At 42.6% G+C, this 15779-nt stretch overlaps 2 protein-coding genes across 4 annotated transcripts in view; one reads left to right on the top strand and one right to left on the bottom strand.

The window, feature by feature from the left end:
• Positions 1-15779, bottom strand: part of klf1 (Kruppel like factor 1 (erythroid)) — a 251904-nt gene that overhangs the window by 134144 nt on the left and 101981 nt on the right. The gene's annotated exons all lie outside the window — the stretch shown is intronic.
• Positions 13521-15779, top strand: part of LOC133639573 (ral guanine nucleotide dissociation stimulator-like 1) — a 32526-nt gene continuing 30267 nt past the window's right edge. For 2 of the 3 annotated variants that reach the window (XM_062032998.1, XM_062032996.1), the window contains exon 1: positions 14129-14637. The gene's annotated coding sequence lies outside the window, so the exon portion shown is untranslated. Of the gene's footprint in view, positions 13637-14128; positions 14638-15779 lie in introns of those variants that run through there. The other variant, XM_062032997.1, reaches the window with a different exon arrangement.

Below are 15779 nucleotides of genomic sequence, written 5' to 3'. Positions count from 1 at the left end.
TAACTAATGATAAAGATGTACTTTATTCAGAAATATGTATGCAGTAGCTGCGCTTCTCATTAGGCTTATACAGACTATTAATAATTTGATTAAACGTGTCCATTTTTAAAGCAAAGACAGGTAAAGTGCTGATAAAAACAGTGAGTTTGTATGCAAACAACAGCTATCAAAGCTATTAGGCTTCCTCAAACAGGCCTTTTCAGGGTTTCTACAGTATCAGCTAATCTAATTTAATCCTTTTTAATGCCACTTACAAAAAATGTAATGCCGTGTCTTACTGCAGATGGTTATTATATATAGTCAAAAGCTTACAACTGTCTGTACAGACAAAATTGGACGCATTTGACAATGATAATATTGATTAGGTGCAACAGTACGTTAACTGTTAATATCTAGGGAATTAGAATTGGCTCACAAAACTTTCATCTGAGAATTTATTTTTTTGCAGTAGCAGAAGCTGACAGTTGTGGCAGGGACAGCAAAAGTTGCTTTGTTAGTCACGCCAAAATAAATTTGACATTGTTAACTGCTGCCTGCTTTTAATGGCCGACTTGTATTTAGCTAATAACGTGTGATTCTACCACATTGATGCTCATTGAGCAAAATTTAGATTTTTTTTCTCCACATGCTGCAGAGCGCCTCTTTGGGTTTACCATCGTCTGGCTATAAGCAGGTTTTGAAAAGTTAGCCAGCCACTTTTGCTGAAATTTTCCCGACCTGTATTAATTTTCTCGCACATTTACAGGATGTAGAAAAATTATTGAATTTAATGTGAACTTAAAAAAAATGTGTCTATGATTTAAAAGAACACGTTTTTCTTTTTTTTTCATTCTAAATCGTAAATAAACCTTAGCAAATCTAACCTAATTCTAACAATGTAGTCAATGTGAGCGCCTTTATTCCGCCCACAAAGCCCTCTAACAATTACTTGATCAATACAATACATCCTTAAGTCATTTCTAAATGTTCTTTAAAACATGCTTTAAAAATGCATAGCGTCTTGAAATATGCCTTATAAAGCCAGAAATTGGAGAATACATTTTTGAATCAGGATACAATCTAAAAATGTGTTAAAAGGTTTTATGGAATAATTAACATCATACTAGGAATGCAAATGATGTATGTGTCCAGAACAGGATGACTGATTTAAACATTTTAGAAAAAGACACATTATAGAATGACATTTGCGTCCTTAAGATGCATTAAAAATAAGCTGAGTCAATTTAAAGGCCTACTGAAACCCACTACTACCGACCACGCAGTCTGATAGTTTATATATCAATGATGAAATCTTAACATTGCAACACATGCCAATACGGCCGGGTTAACTTATAAAGTGCAATTTTAAATTTCCCGCCACACTTCCGCTTGAAAACGTCTCGGTATGATGACGTATGCGCGTGACGTAGCCAGTTTAACAGAGGTATGGCTTCCCCATTGAAGCCAACACGAAATAGCTCTGTTTTCATCTCATTCCACAGTATTCTGGACATCTGTGTTGGTAAATCTGTTGCAATTTGTTCATTGCATTATGGAGAAAGAAGCTGAGCAAGCAAAGAAAAAAGTTGTCGGTGCGAAGCGGATATTTTGCGAGGGAAGTCAGCAACACAACACAGCCGGTGTTTCATTGTTTACATTCCCGAAAGATGCAGTCAAGATCGAAGAACTCGGACAACAGAGACTCTAACCAGGAGGACTTTGATTTGGATACACAGACGCGATACCGTGAGTACGTACCTGCGCTTCCAAACATTTGATCGCTTGTTATAACTAGCTCGAGCTAGTAGCTAGTAGCTAGCATAACAAACACCTAGGTGTTTGTTATGCGGGATTAATTTGTGGCATATTAAATATAAGCCTGGTTGTGTTGTGGCTAATAGAGTCAATATATGTCTTGTGTTTATTTACTGTTGTAGTCATTCCCAGCTGAATATCAGGTCCCACCCGCGCGGTTCCAAACATTTGATTGCTTGCCCGTACGTGCGTGTCATGTACGTAACTTTGGTTAAATATATAAGCTTTATGACCCTTGGGTTAGGTGAACGGTTCTATGGGCTGAGTGAGTGTGTGTGTTGTGCAGGTGTTTGAATTGTATTGGCGGGTTATATATACGGGATAACGTCCATATAACCCGCTCGAGCTATAACTAGCTCGAGCTAGGAGCTAGGAGCTAGCATAACAAACACCTAGGTGTTTTTATGCGGGATTAATTTGTGGCATATTAAATATAAGCCTGGTTGTGTTGTGGCTAATAGAGTATATATATATATGTCTTGTCCATCCTAGGCCACCGTAGGTCATGTGAGGTGCGTCACCAGACCTGTTAATGTTAGCCAAGTTAGCTCATGCATGTTGAACTGGAGACGACTGAAATAAAGCAGTCGTGTATGAAACAAGCTCATCTTCCTCATTAAAAAGACATGGTGTCACAGTTAAGGACTACACGCCTACAGTGACCAAAAAATGGCAAAGTTTGGGCTCCCAGAGCTGTTTCATTTTGCAGTATTGCAGCAGCGCTTTTAACACCCCTACCTCTTGTATCCACTTTGAAAGCCGCAGCCGAAGAAAAGACACACAGACAAACGTAACAATTTTTTGGCAACGGCAAAGTTATTGAGTCCATTTTCATTTACCGTCCGATTGATTGACTTACAACTCTTGGCCTAGTCCTCCTTTAAATGTTTATATCTTGAAAAGCCTCTGGACATCAAATGTAATGTTTTTAATGTCATTTAAGGCCTTAATTTTCACAAAATATATTTAATGACTTGTGATTTTGACTAATGATTTTGTAACTCATGTTTTGCAAATGTGTATACTAATTAACAACTGTGATGTAATTTCATCAAAAGGCCTTTAAAAGGTTTAAAAACAACTATAAAAAAATCATGTAATGGAAAAACCTAACAAAAATCTCCAAAATACAGCAAATATTTCCTTAAGGACATAAAAGTAAGCCTTTGTCCACTGAGGGTTATTAGTTGAGTCTTCAGTAAAGGTAAAAGAGTTGTTAAATGTTCATTTATCAATTTTTTTCTCTCATTTCCGAATTTCACATTGTTTTCTACATATAAACTATTAATTATTACCTATCAGATATGCTAATTTGTGGTTTCTGGAAAGAATAATTAGGAAAAATTACTTCAGTTTTCTTACGATAATTTTTTGGACCTTTAAGAAAGGATTGCTGACGAAAACCAAGGTACCACAAAGTTTGTTATCTCGGTTACTATAGTAACCGAGATAACAAGCTATTCAATTCCACACCTGTTCCATGGCAGTGATCAAGGGAGTCAACCAGACAGACCAGTTTTTTTACAGAGAACACAAACTTTTGGACTCGCCCACTGAGTCACGTTTGTTGTGTTTGTTCCAGCTGACTTTGGGTGAGAGACCGGGTATACACCCTCAACTGGTCTGTCAAGCACATGGCATATACTGTATATACCAGAGCTAGGCCAATATTTTGACTCGGGCCACATTGAGAGAAAACATTTATTTGGGGGGCCAATGTGTATGTGTATAAATTATATATACACATTTAGCTGTAAAAATCTGCTGTACAGTATGTGTGTTTGGGTCCCTTTTTTCCAAGAACACTCAAAGTCAAAACGCCTGATAGAATTCCAAAAAAGTAATGACAGACCACCTCAAAAAAAACGGAATGGAATTTTAAATTTTTTTTTTTACTGAATGGGACACCCAAAATGTACATGAAAATAAAGAAAGTGGGATTTACAATAACAGGTATGTGGGCTTGTATTAAGCCTCAGGGAGTTGAACGCCCCTGCCTTACATAGTTCCGGGTCACCCTTGGGCAAGGTGTAGCACCCGAATGCCCCCCCCCATCAGGGTTACGATACCCCCCATGAACTACCCTAAAAGAGGATGCGTTACCCGGCCCGGAGGAAGCCCGGGGCCCTCCTCCGGAGCTAGGCCCGGAGGTAGGGCTCGTCAGCGAGCGCCTGGTGGCCGGGCTTGCCACGGAGCCCGGCCGGGCACAGCCCGAAGAAGCTACGTGGACACACCATCTTCTCTGCCACGTGGGCCCACCACCCGCGGTCGGAACCAGTGGGGTCGGGTGCGCTGCCAAGTGGATGGCGGTGAAAGTGGAGGCTCCGGACGGACCAATTCGGGGCAGCAGAGGCTGACTTTCGGGACGTGGAACGTCTCTACGCTGGTGGGGAAGGAGCCTGAGCTGGTGCGAGAGGTGGAGCGCTACCGGTTGGATCTGGTGGGGCTTACCTCTACGCATAGCAAGGGCTCTGAAACCACACTCCTGGACAAGGGATGGACCTTGTTCACTTCTGGAGTTGCTCAGGGTGTGAGGGCACAGGCGGGTGTGGGGATACTCACGAGTCCCCGGCTGAGTGCCTGTACGTTGGAGTTCACCCCAGTGGACAAGAGGGTCGCCTCCCTTCGCCTTAGGGTTGGAGGGGGGAAAACTCTGACTGTTGTTTGTGCATACGCACCAAACAGGAGTTCAGAGTATTCAGCCTTCTTGGATACCTTGCATGGGGTCCTGTATGGGGCGCCGGCAGGGGATTCCATAGTCTTGCTGGGGGACTTCAACGCGCACGTGGGCAATGACAGTGATACTTGGACTGGCGTGATTGGGAGGAACGGTCTCCCTGATCTGAACCTGAGTGGTGGATTGTTATTGGACTTCTGTGCTAGTCACGGACTTGCGATAACAAACACCATGTTCAAGCATAAGGATGCTCATAGGTGTACCTGGTACCAGAGCACCCTAGGCCAAAGATCAATGATCGATTTTGTAATCGTATCAGCTGATCTGAGGCCGTATGTTTTGGACACTCGGGTGAAGAGAGGGGCTGAACTGTCAACTGATCACCATCTGGTGGTGAGTTGGGTTAGATGGCGGGGGAAACCTCTGGACAGACCTGGCAAACCCAAGCGTGTAGTGCGGGTGAACTGGGAACGTTTGGAGGAGTCCTCTGTCCGGAAGGACTTCAACTCCCACCTCCGGCGGGACTTCTCTGCCATCCCTGTGGAGGTTGGGGACATTGAACAGGAATGGGCAATGTTCAAAGCCTCTATTGCTAAAGCTGCAGATGCGAGCTGTGGCCAGAAGGTCTTAGGTGCCTCAAGGGGCGGTAACCCTCGAACACCCTGGTGGACAGTGGTGGTCAGGGAAGCCGTCCGACTGAAGAAGGAGTCCTACCGGGGTATGTTATCCCAGGGGACTCCGGAGGCAGTTGCAAGGTACCGACGGGCCCGAAGGGCAGCGGCCGTGGCTGTGGACGAGGCTAAGCAGAGGGTGTGGGAGCAGTTCGGGGAATCCATGGAGAAGGACTATCGGGCGGCACCAAAGCTGTTCTGGAAGACCATACGGCACCTCAGGAGGGGGAAGCAGGGAACCATCCAAGCTGTGTACGGCAAGGATGGGACTTTGCTGACTTCAAGTGAGGAAGTCGTGGGGCGTTGGAAAGAGCACTTTGAGGAACTCCTGAACCCAAATACATCAGACACACCCTCCCTGATAGGAGCAGGGCCTGAGGATGATGGGGGATCGACGTCGATCTCTCGGAGTGAAGTCACTGAGGTAGTTAGACAACTCCACGGTGGCAAAGCTCCGGGGGTTGACGAGATCCGTCCAGAAATGCTGAAGGCTCTGGGTGTTGATGGGCTGTCTTGGTTGATACGCCTTTTCAACATTGCGTGGAAGTCTGGGACAGTGCCGAGGGAGTGGCAGACTGGGGTGGTGGTTCCCCTTTTCAAAAAGGGGGACCAGAGGGTGTGTGCTAATTACAGGGGTATCACACTACTCAGCCTCCCTGGGAAAGTTTACGCCAAGGTACTGGAAAGGAGGGTCCGGCCGATAGTCGAACCTCAGATTCAAGAGGAGCAATGTGGATTCCGTCCTGGTCGTGGAACAACTGACCAACTCTTTACGCTTGCGGGAATCCTGGAGAGGGCCTGGGAGTATGCCTATCCAGTCTACATGTGTTTTGTGGATTTGGAGAAGGCGTATGACCGCGTCCCTCGGGAGATCTTGTGGGAGGTGCTGAGGGAGTACGGAGTGAGGGGAACCCTGTTGAGGGCCATCCAATCTCTGTACAACCAAAGCGAGAGTTGTGTCCGGGTGCTTGGATGTAAGTCGGATCCGTTTCCAGTGGGGGTTGGTCTCCGCCAGGGCTGCGCTCTGTCACCTATCCTGTTTGTGATTTTCATGGACAGGATTTCTAGGCGGAGTCGTGGCCATGGCGGAGAGGGTATACGTCTCGGGGGGCTAAAGGTTGCGTCACTGCTGTTTGCAGATGATGTGGTCCTGATGGCACCTTCGGTTCGTGACCTTCAGCTCTCACTGGATCGGTTCGCAGCCGAGTGTTCAGCGGCTGGAATGAGGATCAGCATCTCCAAATCTGAGGCCATGGTTCTCAGCAGGAAACCGATGGTTTGTACAGTCCGGGTAGGGGACAGGACTCTGTCCCAGGTGGAGGAGTTTAAGTATCTCGGGGTCTTGTTCACGAGTGAGGGAAAGATGGAGAAGGAAATCAGCCGGAGAATCGGAGCAGCTGGGGCAGTATTGCAGTCTCTCTGCCGCACTGTTGTGACGAAACGGGAGCTGAGCCAGAAGGCAAAGCTCTCGGTCTACCGAGCTATCTACATTCCTACTCTCACCTATGGTCATGAAGTGTGGGTAATGACCGAAAGAATAAGATCGCGGATACAAGCGGCCGAAATGAGTTTCCTCAGAAGGGTGGCTGGCATCTCCCTTAGAGATAGGGTGAGAAGTGCAGTCACCCGAGAGAGACTCGGAGTAGAGCCGCTGCTCCTTCGCTTGGAAAGGAGCCAGCTTAGGTGGTTCGGGCATCTCGTGCGGATGCCTCACGAGCGTCTCCCTAGGGAGGTCCTCGTTGCACGTCCCACTGGGAGGAGGCCCCGCGGCAGGCCAAGGACCAGATGGGGGGATTACATCTCCTCTCTGGCCTGGGAACGCTTCGGGATTCCCCAGGAGGAAGTCGCAAATGTTGCTCTGGAGAGGGAAGTCTGGGGGTCTCTGCTGGAGCTGCTGTCCCCGCGACCCGATTCCGGATAAGCGGTTGAAGATGGAAGATGGATGGATTTACAATATTAACTATGAACAATAAAACACTGAATATTAACAACCTACGAACATCGCTTTAACTTCTCAGACCAGCTCCTCGATAGTTGTGTATCTTTTACAATCAAGCAAAACAATAAAATTGTAACAAACAAACAAGGGTAATAAACACCTACAATATGATATATTATCACTTTTATTCTGAATTTAAAAAAAAAAATTGCTTCTGCATCTGTTCCTGACACACGTGTTTCGGGCTGGCTGTTCTGAAAACAAACCTCGCCCACTCTACTTTGTTCCTCGTCTGAGCTGCTGTGACATAGATTACCGTAATAACTCGTATAACACCCAAGAGCGCAGATTTCAACCATTGAAATACTTTCTGTAGTTCAAGACTTACGGTCATTTAAAAACAGCACTGCACCTCATAATGGTGGTGACAGATTTGATGTTAAAGGTCTAAAAAAAATTATGTAGAACGTCCGGTGGGCCGGATTGAAAATCTTAACGGGCCGCATGTGGCTCGCAGGCCGTATTTTGCCCAGGTCTGGTATATACAGTACCAACTCTCAAGCCAAATACTACTCAACACTAAATTCGCCAGAATACGATGCATTAGATATATGATTGGGAAACCTAAAAATGTTAATTCCCACAAACGTACCATTGGAAAATGTTCCGGAAATCCAGAATTTCCACAAATATTTTTCTAGTGGCCAACCTGCTTATATCATATACAGTATATGAACTGTATACTAGTAAATGAAAAAAAGTCATGCATACCTGTGTAGTATTGGGTATGGTGTATTCGGTTTAAACATGCTTGTCAAGGTACAGTACACCAGGAGTCTTCCTTATGGGGCCCAAAATTTGGTGCCCCTGTCCAGATGTACACACAGATCGCATACACGCAAAAGTAGTCTCAAGAGAAGCAACTAACAATTTGCAATCATGTTCTGTTTGTTTATAATACAAAACCCAAAGCTAGTGAAGTTGGCACGTTGTGTAATTCGTAAATAAAAACAGAATACAATGATTTGCAAATCCTTTTCAACTTATATTCAATTGAATAGACTGTAAATACAAAATATTTAATGTTCAAACTGGAAAACTTTATTTTTTGCAAATATTAGCTCATTTGGAATTTTAATGCCTACAACATGTTTCAAAAAAGCTGGCACAAGTGGCAAAAAAGACTGAGAAAGTTGAGGAATGCTTATCAAACACGTATTTGGAACATCCCACAGGTGAACAGGCTAATTGGGAACAGGTGGGTGCCAAGATTGGGTATAAAAGCAGCTTCTATGAAATGCTGTCATTCACAAACCAGGATGGGGCGAGGGTCACCATTTTGTGAACAAATGCATGAGCAAATTTTCAATCAGATAAAGAACAACATTTCTCAATGAGCTATTGCAAGGAATTTAGGGATTTCACCATCTATAGTCCGTAATATCATCAAAAGGTTCAGAGAATTTGGAGAAATCACTGCACGTAAGCGGCAATGCCCGTGACCTTGGATCCCTCAGGCTGTACTGCATCAAAAACAAACATCAGTGTGTAGAGGATATCACCACATGGGCGCAGGAACCCTATAGACAACCACTGTCAGTAACTACAGTTGGTCGCTACATCTGCTACACAAACTACTATGCTGGAAGACACATATTGACAAACTGTGCAATAGACTGCAACAGAGGCTATATTTTTTGCGAAGATTAAGATTGTACGGCGTAAGCACCCACATCATGATGATTTTCTACCGTGCCATTGTAGAGAGCATCATTAGATAGGGGATCACCTCATGGTTTGGCAACCTAACCATTAAGCTAAAAAGCAAACTGGCCGGCATGCATAAAACGGCAATGAAAATCGTAGGGAGGAAAGAATATGAGCCTATACAGAGCATCTATGAGCAGGCAGTTGGGAAAACAGCTAAGAAAATTATTTCAAACTCACAACACCCACTCTTCCCTGAATATAGAACCCTGCCATCAGGGAGAAGACTCCGGGTCTCACTATGCAAATCGAACCGCCTTAAATTATCATTTGTCCCAGCCTCCATTAAGCTGACCAACAAGGTGCGATAGAATGTTAATACATAGGTTAGCACTTTTTTAGCACATAGCACTTTAGAACTAAGCACTTTAGCACATAGCACTTTATCTATGAGCTCTAGTGCAATGCACACTGGCACTTTATCTTTATCTCCATACTGTAGATTTTATGCCTACATCAAAGTGCCACCTATGTCTATCAAGCTCCATGTTCTGATGTTTAAATGTTAGTTGTCTGGTTGTAGTTGTGTCTGCGCTTGTGTTTTTGTGTATGTTAAGAAAGCAATGATGCACTGTGCCCAAGACAAATTCCCCCGCGGGGACAATAAAGTTGAACCTTGAACCTTGAACCTATGCAAAGCCAAAGCCATTTATCAACAACACCCAGAAATGCCGCCGGCTCGCTGTGCCTGAGCTCATCTAAGATGGACTGATGCAAAGTGGAACTGTGGACGTCTTGTCCTCCGGACCAAAGAGGAAAAGAACCATCCGGATTGTTATAGGCGCAAAGTTCAAAAGCCAGCATCTGTGATGGTATGGGGTGTATTAGTGCCCAAGGCATGGGTAACTTACACACATGAGTCGCTAGCTCTTCAAAGTCGGGACCCGGGGTGGACCACTCATCTGTGCATCAGTTGGTGATGTCTCTGCGCTGCTGACTTGTCTCCACTCAAGATGATCCCCTGCTGGTCCCACTATGGTCTGGACTCTCACACTATTAACTAGATCCACTCGACATCCATTGCAGCGGACGCCTAGGGTTGAGTTTTTTCTTGCCCTGATGTGGGATCTGAGCCGAGGATGTCGTTGTGGCTTGTGCAGCCTTTTGAGACACTCGTGATTTAGGGCTATATAAATAATATTTGATTGATTGATTGAAATATAGGCACAAGCCTGCTACAGTCATACTTGCCAACCCTCCCGATTTTCCCGGGAGACTCACGAATTTCAGTGCCCCACCCGAAAATCTCCCGGGGCAACCAATCTCCCGAATTTCTCAAGATTTCCACCCGGACAACAATATTGGGGCGTGCCTTAAAGGCACTGCCTTTAGCGTCCTCTCTCCCCTGAAAAGGAGACTATTATATATGTCTCCGTTATCCGTAGGTTTATCTATAACCCATAAAGTAGGCAGGCACGGAGCTATTTCTCAGCGTGTGTTTATTCCAGCCGGCACGTTAATACACTGACACACAACATCCGGACTCATTAGGCCACATATGTCAGAGTCAAGGCCCGCGGGCCATATCCGGCCCGCGAGAAGGTTTTTTACGGCCCTTGGGATGATCTTGATTTATTATTAGAACCGGCCCGCAGACCGCAGATCTTTTTTTTTTATTATTATTTTTTATTTTTTATTTTTTTTTTTTAGACCGCAGATCTTTTACACGCACCAAGCGGATGCCGGTCCAAGGTTCCGAAAGGGGGCGAGCGGCCCGCCGGGACGCGCCTGCCGGCCGAAGGGCTGCAGCCCGGCCGTCAGTCGCGGAGCCCGCCGTGCCACGCGCGCCAAGGGGGCGGGCCGAAACCCGGCCCCGAGGCCCTGAGACTTCTGCTTTGTTTCCCCAAACCGCGCGTCACCGCCGGGCCCGCACCACCGTCGGGCTGCAGCCCGAGCGTCGGTGGCGGAACCCGTCATGTGCCGCACGCGCCAAGCGGAGCGGGGGGGTCAAGCGGGCCGAAACCCGCAGGCCACCCCCTCACCACGAGGCCCTGAGACTTCTGCGTTTGACCCCTACGCGCGGCCCGTCGGGACGCGCCCGCCGTCAAGCCACGAGGGCCAGCCGTCGGGTCGCGGAGCCCGCCGTGCCACGCGCGCCAAGGGGCGGGCCGAAACCAGCGGGGGGTTTCGGGCACCCAACTCGCCTCCCTCCCACGGAGGGAGGAGGGGGGTTTAATGTGAACATTACTGTGCAATCACATATTTAGAGTTTTTACTCAATTCAAGTTTAAAAGTTAAAGTTTAATATTTGTTTTCACTGCATGTTACTTCTCCTTAAACAAAGTGTTGTTTTTGATTTATAGATTTTTGCACTTTATTTTATTGTATTTCAATTTAATTATATTTTAAAAATATTTCAGTTGAGTGGATGATAGAAAATTGCTATTATTGTTTTTTTCTTTGAAGTAAATTTAGCCCACTTTTGCTAAAATAGAAAATATAGGCTACTGATGGTGCCTTGAATACCGGTTTCTTTCATTTAATGTTCATGTTATGGGGATTTTTATATAAAGGAAATTTGTCTTTTGTGTCTGTTGAAAATTAAAGATTACTGACAGAGCCATAAGAAAATATTGCTTTATTTATCTGATCATATTGGAATATATTTGTTAGGTTTTCAGTAGGTTCAATTAGGTTCACTAGACTATATGCGTCATTTAAAAATTTTTCAATGAACATTCGAACAGTCCGGCCCTCGGCTTGTAGCTAAATTTTTTATTTGGCCCTCCGTCCATTTGACTTTGACACCCCTGCATTAGGCATTGCCTCAAAACTATGGCAAGTAGTAATGTCCAAAAACATAACAGAGACGAAGCAGAAGAACGAAGAAGAGACATGGCGACGACGAGTAAGAAGAAGTATGCATGCAAGTTCCAAAATGATTGGAACAAATAATTTCAGTTCATCCAGGACAGCTCGAAGGGAAAGGGGTATGCTGCCTGCACATTTTGTAGATCAGGGGCCGTATTTATCAAGCTTCTTAGAATTACTCCTAAAAAGTCTGCTAAGAGTTGACTTATGAGTAAAGAAATTCTTCGCTGAAAGCTGCACTTAAAAGTTAGTTATCAAGCGTCTTACTCACACTTTCAGCGAAGTGTAGGACTGAATCTTAAGTGTCACACTCAGAGCTGAATTACGACATTACTATGTGCCGTAAACGGAATTTTAGGTGACGTCATTTCCGTGTCCATAGAAATGACCAATCACGGAAGGGAATCCCTTGTCTAAGAATAAAGAAATATCTTACAAATATTTAAGTTGACAATGGGAGTGTATATTTTGACAATAAACTACAAAATAATACAAAACAAACAAACAATATTGGCAATGAATCAAAAATAAACGTTTCCTTTTCTTTCCAATTCATTACTTAGGCAACTATTTTGAAACTAGTGTGGGTGGCTCTATATATACTAGCCCACTGCAGCCACATGCAGAAATCAACATGGAATCGAAAAGAAAACCAAACTGGCGAGAGGAGACACTGTTGCATTTTCCCAGTGGCGAGATATCGAAGCATTGTGATGACCTTTAGTTCTGCTGTGAAAGCTCTGCTGCGTGATGTTGCTGATGAGATGACGCCCCTTATTAAATCTGTGACAAAAATAATACCCGCTCTGTCTAAACGATACCCTTTGATCAGCTGCTCGTCATCAAACAAAGCCAGGACATCCTTCCGCTCCCTGAACGTTCGCGCACGTCTCTCTCGCCTCAGTGCCATCCCCTGCTGGCAACTCCTAACCACTTAGGACACCTCTGAAGGTCTCTTAAATATCGTGGAGAGTAGGAGTGATTCTTAGACTTAAGAAAGTTGATAAATAGCTTTTATTCTTAAGTTTGAGAGTAGGACTAAATTTTGCAAATTCTCAGGACTTAAGTGTAAAATGGCACTCTAAGACGCTTGATAAATACGGCCCCAGACTTCTCCATTGAACACGGTGGCCGAACGGATATACTCATTCATGAACGGATTTTATATATATATATATATATATATATATATACATATATACATATATGTATATATATACATATATACATACATATATACATATGTATATATATATATATATATATATATATATATATATATATATATGTGTATGTATATACATATGTATGTATATATATATGTATGTATATATATATATGTATATATATATATATATATATATATATATATATATATATATATATATATATATATGTATATATATATATATGTATATATATATATATGTATATATATATATATATGTATATATATATATATATATATATATATATGTATGTATATATATATATATGTGTATGTATATATATATATATATATATATATATATATATATATATGTATGTATATATATATATATATATATATATATATATATATATATGTATGTATATATATATATATATATATATATGTATGTATATATATATATATATATATATATATATATGTATATATATATATGTATATATATATATATATATATATATATATATATATATATATATATATATATATATATATATATATATATATATATATATATATATATATATCAATCAATCAATCAATGTTTATTTATATAGCCCTAAATCACAAGTGTATCAAAGGGCTGTACAAGCCACAACGACATCCTCGGTACAGAGCCCACATACGGGCAAGGAAAACTCACCCCAGTGGGACGTCAATGTGAATGACTATGAGAAACCTTGGAGAGGACCGCATATGTGGGAGACCGAAAGCAATGGATGTCGAGTGGGTCTGACAGTCTTAAGGTTGGCAAGTATGGCTACAGTGCTGTTGAAATATACATCACTTATCTGTGTATACACAAGTACATAAATGCACAGAATTGGAACATCCCAGCCCTAAGTATTATTGTCGTGATGCTATTTACATATTACTCATTACATAATGAGTAATATGTAAATAGCATCACGACAATAATTCTAAATTGTAAATTGGGGCTAACAAACATATGTCCAATGCTACAACCAGGGTATGCTATTCAGCTAGCAGTTAGCTTGTGAACTTGACGCCAAACAGCCATTAGACTACAATAAAACGGACAAAATGAGTTGTAATACACTTTTAAGCACTTAGCAGGTGATATTAAAGTATATCAAGTAACTCACTTTGTAGTGACGCACACTGCCAATTAAACAATTGACAAGAAGTTTACCGTAACTTTCAGAGCTTGCGGATGTAATGATGCGTTCAAAGCCCCCTCCAGGGTCGTAAAAGTGAAATACACTCAAGCCACCGAATGACACAAGAAAACAAGCGTTACAGAGACCGTCTTCCATCAATCCATCCATCCATTTCCTACCGCCTGCAGCTGAGACAGTCTTTTGTACAGTAATGAAAATAACGTTTTTGATCGACCCATTACTGATACTTCCGTTGATATCGCTGCTATCGATATTTGTATTAATCCGCCCACGACAAGCCGGCGTGTCTTGCAGCGTGTTTGTGCATCCGCATTCTGCATTTTGAATTGTTTGCAGGTAAAAGCACCGTGAAAAGCCACGCGAGTACGATCCAAGTTAAATGCCATTAAGGCGCACTGCCCTGAGGGCGTAACGAGGAAAGTGATGAAGTGAAATAACGCGCCGTGAAGGGAACATTATGATTACGTAGGAGTGTTCAGCCTAACAGGGAGGAGGCCATTCCAGTAGAGAATATCATCATCATCATCACCCACAGTCACGCAGTGCTGCTCCCACCAACAACACATGAACATTCATCAGCTGCTCATTCGACAAACAAGATTAATGTAAGTTGCTTTTACGCTTTGTTTATGCGCTGTTTAATGTGACGACTTGTAAAGCAACTTAAACAGCAAACATGTTATCTCCATATTGCACTACATTAGAATGATGAAACACTTTTATTTGTGCTTTTTCTCGATTAGTTATCTCTCCAATCATTTGTAATGTTGCGTTGAAAAACTTGGGCTGGGAATGTGGTATTGTTTTGGAACATGTTTTTAAAAAGTTATATTGAAGAACATTGTAAGTCTACTCCTGTACAATTGAACATGTCTGAAAGGGAGTAGGAAGAAGCAAAGCTAAGAACGTGGTAATGATTTATTATTTGAAACATGCCTAAAAAGGTTTAATAGAAGTACGTCACATTTTTAAAGTTAAAGTACCACTGATAGTCACACACACACTAGGTGTGGTGAAATTATCCTCTGCATTTGACCCATCTCCTTGATCCACCCCCTGGGAGGTGAGGGGAGCAGTGAGCAGCAGCGGTGGCTGCGCTCAAGAATCATTTTGGTGATTTAACCCCCAATTCCAACCCCTGATGCTGAGTGCCAAGCAGGGAGGTAATGGGTCCCATTTTTATAGTCTTTGGTATGACTCGGCCGGGGTTTGAACTAACGACCTACCAATCTCACTCTTGCACTAAAAAGACTGAAACTGAGTTGGTATTTGTTGGGGTTCAGAGTATCCGCGGGGTCTTAAAAAGTAAAAAAAAAAAAGTCTTAAATCCAATCATTTGAATTAAGGCCTTAAAATGTCTAAAATTCTCCTACAATCTCATAACAGGTCTTAATTATGACATATTTCTGCTCAAACTCTTAATGGATCTGTCCTGATACATCATCTACATGTACATATAAATGTACGTAACTTAAAAAGAAAAATATATATTTTAAAAAAAATACCTCCCTCTATCAAAATGTAAAAATAGAGATAAAGGCATCGTGAAATGACAAAAAGTTGATATTTATAATGAATTAAAAAAACTATATATATACAGTATGTATATATATATAATGTGTGTGTATGCATGCTTTAGAGCCCCTGCCTCGAAAGAAAATTATGTTTGTCTTGGTGCCCTAAAATATGAGCCCTCCTTTAAAGCAACACTTGCCTTGACCTTAAAAAGTTAAAATTCGATACGGCC

This window comes from Entelurus aequoreus, linkage group LG22 (genome assembly GCF_033978785.1).
Source record: "Entelurus aequoreus isolate RoL-2023_Sb linkage group LG22, RoL_Eaeq_v1.1, whole genome shotgun sequence".
Taxonomy (NCBI): Eukaryota; Metazoa; Chordata; class Actinopteri; order Syngnathiformes; family Syngnathidae; genus Entelurus; species Entelurus aequoreus.
This window is presented reverse-complemented; position numbering and strand designations above follow the sequence as displayed.